The sequence below is a fragment of the Chenopodium album genome, chromosome 25 (assembly GCF_948465745.1).
Source record: "Chenopodium album chromosome 25, dcCheAlbu1.1, whole genome shotgun sequence".
Classification (NCBI taxonomy): Eukaryota; Viridiplantae; Streptophyta; class Magnoliopsida; order Caryophyllales; family Amaranthaceae; genus Chenopodium; species Chenopodium album.
In genome coordinates, this window is record NC_137858.1 from 23,465,563 (window position 1) to 23,474,224 (window position 8,662).

The following is an 8,662-nucleotide window of genomic DNA, read 5'->3' on the forward strand; positions in this document are numbered from 1 at the left end:
TGTTTGACTTTCATTTGACTCAATTAGCTTTGTTGAATGCATTTGACTTTATTTGATTAAAAAAGCTTTGTATGAATGTGTTTCACTTTCATTTGACACAATTATCTTTGTTGAATGCATTCGACTTTCATTTGATTTAAAAAGCTTTGTTTAAATATGTTTGACTTTTATTTGAGTCAAATGCTTTGTTGAATGCATTTCACTTTTTTGATTCTAAAAGTTTTGTTTGAATGTGTTTGACTTTCATTTGACTCAATTATCTTTGTTGAATGCATTTGACTCTCGTTTGATTCAAAAAGCTTTATTTGAATGTGTTTGACTTTCATTTGACTCAATTAGCTTTGTTGAATGAATTTGACTTTCATTTGATTCAAAAAATTTTGTTTTAATGTGTTTGACTTTCATTTGATTAAAAAAAAGCTTTGTTGAATGAGTTTGAATTTCATTTGGCTCAATTAGCTTCGTTGAATGCATTGGACTTTCAGATGATTCAAAAAGCTTTGTATGAATGTGTTTAACTTTCATTTAACTCATTTAGCTTCGTTGAATGCATTCAACTTTCATTTGATTTTAAAACCTTTGTTTGAATGTATTTGACTTTCATTTGGTTCAAAAAGCTTTGTTGAATGAGTTGGACTTCGATTTTACTCAATTAGCTTTGTTGAATGCATTTGACTTTCATTTGATTTTAAAAGCTTTGTTTAAATGTATTTGACTTTCATTTGGTTCAAAAAGCTTTGATGAATGAGTTTGACTTTCATTTGACTCAATTAGCTATGTTGAATGCATTTGACTTTATTTGATTCAAAAAGCTTTGTATGAATGTGTTTGACTTTCATTTGACCCAATTATCTTTGTTGAATGCATTCGACTTTCATTTGATTTAAAAAGCTTTGTTTGAATGTGTTTGACTTTTATTTGAGTCAAAAAGCTTTGTTGAATGCATTTCACTTTATTTGATTCTAAAAGTTTTGTTTGAATGTGTTTGACTTTCATTTGACTCAATTATCTTTGTTGAATGCATTTGACTTTCATTTTATTCAAAAAGCTTTATTTGAATGTGTTTGACTTTCATTTGACTCAATTAGCTTTATTGAATGCATTTGACTTTCATTTGATTCAAAAAGCTTTGTATGAATGTGTTTGACTTTCATTTGACTCAATTATCCTTGTTGAATGTATTTTACTTTCATTTGATTTAAAATGCTTTGTTTGAATGTGTTTGACTTTTATTTGAGTCAAAAATCTTTGTTGAATGCATTTGACTTTATTTGATTCAAAAAGCTTTGTTTGAATGAGTTTGACTTTCATTTGACTCAATAATCTTTGTTGAATGCATTTGACTTTCATTTGGTTCAAAAAGTGTTGTTGAATGTGTTGGACTTTCATTTGTCTCAGTTATCTTTGTTGAATGCATTAAAGTTTTATTTGATTCAAAAAGCTTTGTATGAATGTGTTTGACTTTCATTTGACCCAATTACCTTTGTTGAATGCATTTGACTTTCATTTGATTCAATGCATCTTTTTTTTGTTGCGATTGATAACAAGTTGTCTTACTAGTTGTTGCTAGATTTCATCTAATTTTGTCTTGTTTCCATATTTCAAAAAATTCTGACAACTAATTTTTTATTTGAAGCGATTTAGAAACAAATTGAGGTAACAAATTTTTGAACTGTTCCTATTAGAAATTAGTCGTCTCACTAGTTGTTGAATTTTACATTCATTTGATTCATAAAGTTTTGTATGAATGTGTTTGACTTTCAGTTGACTCAATTAGCTTTGTTGAATGCATTTGACTTTCATTTGATTCAAAAAGCTTTGTTTGAATGTGTTTGACTTTTATTTGAGTCAAAAAGCTTTGTTGAATGCATTTGACTTATATTTGATTCAAAAAGCTTTGGTTGAATGTGTTTGACTTTCATTTGAGTCAAAAAGCTATGTTGAATGCATTTGACATCTTTTGATTCAAAAAGCTTTGTCTGAATGTGTTTGACTTTAATTTGATTCAATTATCTTTGTTAAATGCATTTTACTTTTATTTGATTAAAAAAGCTTTGAGTGAATGAGTTTGACTTTCATTTGACTCAATTACCTATAATGAATGCATTTGACTTTCATTTGATTCAAAAAGCTTTGTTTGAATGTGTTTAACTTTCATTTGACTCAATTAGCTATGTTGAATGCATTTGACTTTATTTGATTCAAAAAGCTTTGTATGAATGTGTTTGACTTTCATTTGACACAATTATCTTTGTTGAATGCATTCGACTTTCATTTGATTGAAAAAGCTTTGTTTGAATGTGTTTGACTTTTATTTGAGTCAAAAAGCTTTGTTAAATGCATTTCACTTTATTTGATTCTAAAAGTTTTGTTTGAATGTGTTTGACTTTCATTTGACTCAATTATCTTTGTTGAATGCATTTGACTTTCATTTTATTCAAAAAGCTTTATTTGAATGTGTTTGACTTTCATTTGACTCAATTAGCTTTGTAGAATGCATTTGACATTCATTAGACTTAATTTGCTTTCTATGAATGTGTTTGACTTTCATTTGACTCAATTAGCTTTGTTAATTGCATTTCACTTTCATTTGACTCAAATAGCTTTGTTGAATGCATTTCACATTCATTTGATTCAAAAGGCTTTGTATGAATGTGTTTGACTTTCATTTGACTCTATTAACTATGATGATTGCATTTGACTTTGATTTGATTTTAAAAGCTTTGTTTGAATGTGTTTGACTTTCATTTGACTCAATTAGTTTTATTGAATGCATTTGACTTTCATTTGATTCAAAAAGCTTTGTATGAATGTGTTTGACTTTCATTTGACTCAATTATCCTTGTTGAATGCATTTTACTTTCATTTGATTTAAAAAGATTTGTTGAATGTGTTTGACTTTTATTTGAGTCAAAAATCTTTGTTGAATGCATTTGAATTTATTTGATTCAAAAAGCTTTGTTTGAATGAGTTTGACTTTCATTTGACTCAATAATCTTTGTTGAATGCATTTGACTTTCATTTGGTTCAAAAAGCGTTGTTGAATGTGTTGGACTTTCATGTGTCTCAGTTATCTTTGTTGAATGCATTTGAGTTTTATTTGATTCAAAAAGCTTTGTATGAATGTGTTTGACTTTCATTTGACCCAATTACCTTTGTTGAACGCATTTGACTTTCATTTGATTCAATACATCTTTTTTTTATTGCTATTGAAAACAAGTTGTCTTACTATTTGTTGCTAGATTTCATCAAATTTTGTCTTGTTTCCATATTTCAACAAATTCTGACAACTAATTTTTATTTGAAGCGATTTAGAAACAAATTGAGGCAACAAATTTTTGAACTGTTCCTATTAGAAATTAGCCGTCTCACTTGTTGTTGAATTTTACATTCATTTGATTCAAAAAGTTTTGTATGAAAGTGTTTGACTTTCAGTTGACTCAATTAGCTTTGTTGAATGCATTTGACTTTCATTTGATTCAAAAAGCTTTGTTTGAATGTGTTTGACTATCATTTGAGTCAAAAAGCTTTGTTGAATGCATTTCACTTTCAGTTGATAAAAAAAGATTTGTTTGAATGTGTTTGACTTTCATTTGAGTCAAAAAGCTATGTTGAATGCATTTGACTTTCATTTGATTCAAAAAGCTTTGTCTGAATGTGTTTGACTTTAATTTGACTCAATTATCTTTGTTGAATGCATTTTACTTTTATTTGATTAAAAAAGCTTTGAGTGAATGAGTTTGATTTTCATTTGACTCAATTCCCTATGATGTATGCATTTGACTTTCATTTGATTCAAAAAGCTTTGTTTGAATGTGTTTGACTTTCATTTGACTCAATTAGCTTTGTTGAATGCATTTGACTTTATTTGATTCAAAAAGCTTTGTATGAATGTGTTTGACTTTCATTTGACACAATTATCTTTGTTGAATGCATTCGACTTTCATTTGATTTAAAAAGCTTTGTTTGAATGTGTTTGACTTTTATTTGAGTCAAAAAGCTTTGTTGAATGCGTTTCACTTTATTTGATTCTAAAAGTTTTGTTTGAATGTGTTTTACTTTCATTTGACTCAATTATCTTTGTTGAATGCATTTGACTTTCATATTATTCAAAAAGTTTTATTTGAATGTGTTTGACTTTCATTTGACTCAATTACCTTTGTTGAATGAATTTGACTTTCATTTGATTAAAAAAAGCTTTGTTGAATGAGTTTGAATTTCATTTGGCTCAATTAGCTTCGTTGAATGCATTGGACTTTCAATTGATTCAAAAAGCTTTGTATGAATGTGTTTAACTTTCATTGGACTCAATTAGCTTCGTTGAATGTATTTAACTTTCATTTGATTTTAAAACCTTTGTTTGAATGTGTTTGACTTTCATTTGGTTCGAAACCTTTGTTGAATGAGTTGGACTTCGATTTTACTCAATTGGCTTTGTTGAATGCATTTGACTTTCATTTGATTTTAAAAGCTTTGTTTAAATGTATTTGACTTTCATTTGGTTCAAGAAGCTTTGATGAATGAGTTTGACTTTCATTTGACTCAATTAGCTATGTTGAATGCATTTGACTTTATTTGAATCAAAAAGCTTTGTAATGAATGTGTTTGACTTTCATTTGACACAATTATCTTAGTTGAATGCATTCGACTTTCATTTGATTTAAAAAGCTTTGTTTGAATGTGTTTGACTTTTATTTGAGTCAAAAAGCTTTGTTGAATGCATTTGATTTTCATATGATTTTAAAAGCTTTGTTTGAATGTGTTTGACTTTAATTTAACTCAATTAGCTTTGTTGAATGCATTTGACTTTCATTTGATTCAAAAATCTTTGTTTGATTGTGTTTGACTTACATTTGACTCAATTAGCTTTGTAGAATGCATTGGACTTTCATTTGACTCAATTAGTTTTGTATGAATGTGTTTGACTTTCATTTAACTTAATAAACTTTGTTAATTGCATTTCACTTTCATTTAATTCAAAAAGTTTTGTTTGAATGTGTTTGACTTTCATTTGACTTAATAAGCTTTGTTGAATGCATTTTACTTTCATTTGATGCAAAAAGCTTTGTTTAAATGTGTTTGACTTTCAATAAACTCAATTAGCTTTGTTGAATGCATTTGACTTTCATTTGATTCAAAAAGCATTGTTTGAATGTGTTTGACTTTCATTTGACTCAATTAGCATTGTTGAATGCATTTGACTTTCATTTGATTCAAAAAGCTTTTGTTGAATGTGTTTGACTTTCATTTGAGTGAATTATCTTTGTAGAATGCATTGGACTTTCATTTGACTTAATTTGCTTTGTATGAATGTGTTTGACTTTCATTTGACTCAATTAGCTTTGTTAATTGCATTTCACTTTCATTTAATTCAAAAATTTTTGTTTGAATGTGTTTTACTTTCATTTGACTCATGTAGCTTTATTGAATTCATTTTACTTTCATTTGATTCAAAAAGCTTTGTATGAATGTGTTTGACTTTCATTTGACTCAATTATCTTCGTTGAATGCATTTGACTTTCACTTGATTTTAAAAGTGATGAGTGTCATTTATGGCACTCATAGGGTCGTCTTTTAGGGTTATTTCTTTCCCTTTTTCATGCTTTCTTCTCTTATTTTTGGTCCTTTTTCCTTTAGTTTCTCTTTTTCCTCTTTTCTTTATGATTCTCGTGTTTTTATCGTGTTTTCCTTTATTTGGCTCTTTTTCCCTTTTATTTCCTTTCTTTGTTTACTTGTGTAGGTATTGTATGAATCACTTTGGCAAAGGATTCAATTTGAGACCTTAATGATCAAGCAAGGAAGAAGCATTTGGCTAGAGAGGGCTTAGAGAGGCATCGGAGAGGTCTCCAAGGCAATACCAGCAGGCCGCGGGTGCGGGCCTATGTTGCACAAAACTGCCAAAACTTGGCAGGAACTTGCCGCGGTTGCCCCGCGGGCTCTCCGCGGGCGCGGGTAATATGGAGAGGCTGCTCCATTCAGAGAGACCGCGGCCCCCTGATCAGGCTTTGGGAGCAGGGGATTAGCCGCGGGCGCGGGTCTCTGCTGCCGCGGGCGCGGGGTCTGCCCAAATAGCCCGCGAAGGGTTCCGTACCCATTTCTCCGCGAGCGCGGGTCTATCGAGAGAGGGCGAGGGAGCTGCCGATTTCTTCTTTGCTTATAAATAGAATTGTATTTCCTTTTTGAAACCAACTTTTTGATTGTATTTCATTAGCTTAGTTTTAGAGAGAGAATTTAGAGAGAAGTTAGAGAGAAGTTCTTGGTTTGGATTTGTAACTCAACATTTGATCAATCAAGTTTGGATTTCTTCATTTTCAATCATCAATATTAGTGAGAATCTCTTCCTTCTTTCATCTCTTACTTACTTGCTATTTGATTTTTGCTTGATGCTTGTTTTTCTTTGGATTTGAGTTTGATACTATTGAATACTTTGACTTCTATTAGATTTTGATATAGAATGATGATCAATGCAATTTCTAATTATTTGTTCTTGAATTTCACCATGATTAGTGAGTAGATTAGTTGTTAGGGAAAGGGGGAAGCATGTTTAATTAATGAAATTGCTAGTTGATGCTCTTTGATTGATTGATTTGTTGCAATTAAATTGGTTGACATAGTTTTGCATGAGATTGATTAGATTAGGATTGATCACCCTATAAGATTAATCTAGTTTGCATTGCAACTCTTAATGACATGAACAATTGATTTGAAGGTTGCTCTAATTGATTGAGTTTGTTTGTGATTCTTCTTGGTTTGCCTTTCATAGTGACTCCTAGATTGGCCTATAAGAGATAGCATTTGAACTCTCCTGATTGCTACTATTGTTTATCCATTGCAATACTTGAATTAATTGATTGAGCTCTAAACTGGCATTATCATTGATCTTGCATGTGGAACCCATATCCCTAGTGTTTAGACCTTTGATTACTTGTTAAGCTTGTTTTAGTTCACCTTAGTACCAACCATAATCTCAATTTCATCTTCGAGGTAGCTTGACTTAGACTTTAGTTTTCATCATTGCATTCCTTTGGGATCGACCCTTAACTTACCCTATATTCATATAAGGTTGGTAAGGTGTTTACAAATTTAGTTTGACTTGGGGAAAGGGTAGATAACGACATACATTTTCCTCTTGTCAAAATGGCGCCGTTGCTGGGGAGTGCTATTGGTGCTTAGCTTTTGTAGTTGAGTCTACAAAAAGATTTTGTTTCTTTAGGCTACACTTGTAGCCGTGCTACTAATATTTTCTTTGAGTTTTGCATGTATAGAACCCGTGATCGTCCCATTGTGCCCCTTGATCCAGAAATTGAGAGAACTCTCTCAACGAGGATAGTGGCTAATAGATCCTTGGGTTATAGTTCTTCAATCGAAGAAGAGATTCAAGAAGAGCAAGGCATGAGTGAAAATCCTAGAGTGGCCTTGAAGGAGCTTGGAGTGCCCGGTGCATATAGGTTTGAGAGCGGCATAGCTCCACGTACTACACCGGCAAATGACTTCGAAATTCGGCCGGCAATGATCACCTTAATTGAGAGGAGACACTATAGTGGGGCTAAGAATGAGAGCCCATTGAACCATCTTAAAGAATTTGAAAAATATTGCAACACCATCAAAGTCAATGGAGTTTCTCAAGAATTCATCCGCCTCAAGTTGTTCCCCTTCTCTCTCATAGGAAGATCTTTGGAGTGGCTAGACAAAGAGGTGAAGCCCAAGTTCTTGAGAACATGGGATAATGTCACAAAGGCCTTCTTGTTCCGCTTCTACCCTCAAAAGAAGACGGCGGAGGCAAGAGCCTTGATTCAAGGGTTCAAGCAAAGGCCAAGTGAAAGCCTTTACGAAGCATGGGAGAGATTTAAAGAGTATCAAAGGGAGTGCCCTCACCACGGAATCCCAACATACCAAGTAATCCAAATCTTCTATGGCGGTTTAAGTCCCCAAGGCAAGTCATACCTTGATGGAGGGGCCGGGGGCCCTATCATGAACAAGACCGAAGAAGAAGTTGTGGATATTATTGAGGACGTGGTGACATATTATAGGGATTGGCAAGATGGGGAGAGGGACTCTTCAAGCAAGCAATCTTCATTGTACTCGGTGGACCATCTAAATGCGGTCAACAACCTTTCCTCCCAAATGACAAACTTGGGAAAGGAGGTGACCGCAATCAAAGCCAAGTTGGAGAGCGCTTCTTCCTCTTCTCAAGCTTCGAATCTTCCCTCCCAATTTAAGGGGAGAGGTACTCCTTCTAACTCTCAACCCCCTCCCTCTTCACATAATATGCCTATGGGTTGTTTGTTTTGTGATGCATGTGGATCGTATGATCATGACTCTAGTAATTGTCCTAATGAATGTGTTGATGAGTTTGATAACAATGAGAGTGAGCATGTGAATTATGTGTCAAATAACAATGTTCAAAGGTTTGATAATCAAAGAGGTCAATGGAATAGGAATTACCAAGGCCAAGGCAATTTTGACAACTATAACCAAGGTGGTGCTTATAGAAACCAAGGGAACCAAGGTTCTCGTGGTAGCTATAATAACCAAGGTTATAGTGGCCAAAATCAAAGCCAAAATTATGGTAATCAAGGCCAAAGTTATGGTAATAAAAACCAAGGTTATGGAAATCATAACCAAGGTAGTGGTAATCATAATCAAGGTGGTGGTAACCATA

The 8,662-nt window shown here is 32.4% G+C and overlaps 1 pseudogene; it reads right to left on the reverse strand.

Annotated features, from left to right (window-relative positions):
- Positions 1-7,784: 7,784 nt before the first annotated feature.
- LOC145615823 (small nucleolar RNA R71) lies at positions 7,785-7,883 on the reverse strand (annotated as a pseudogene).
- Positions 7,884-8,662: the final 779 nt, after the last annotated feature.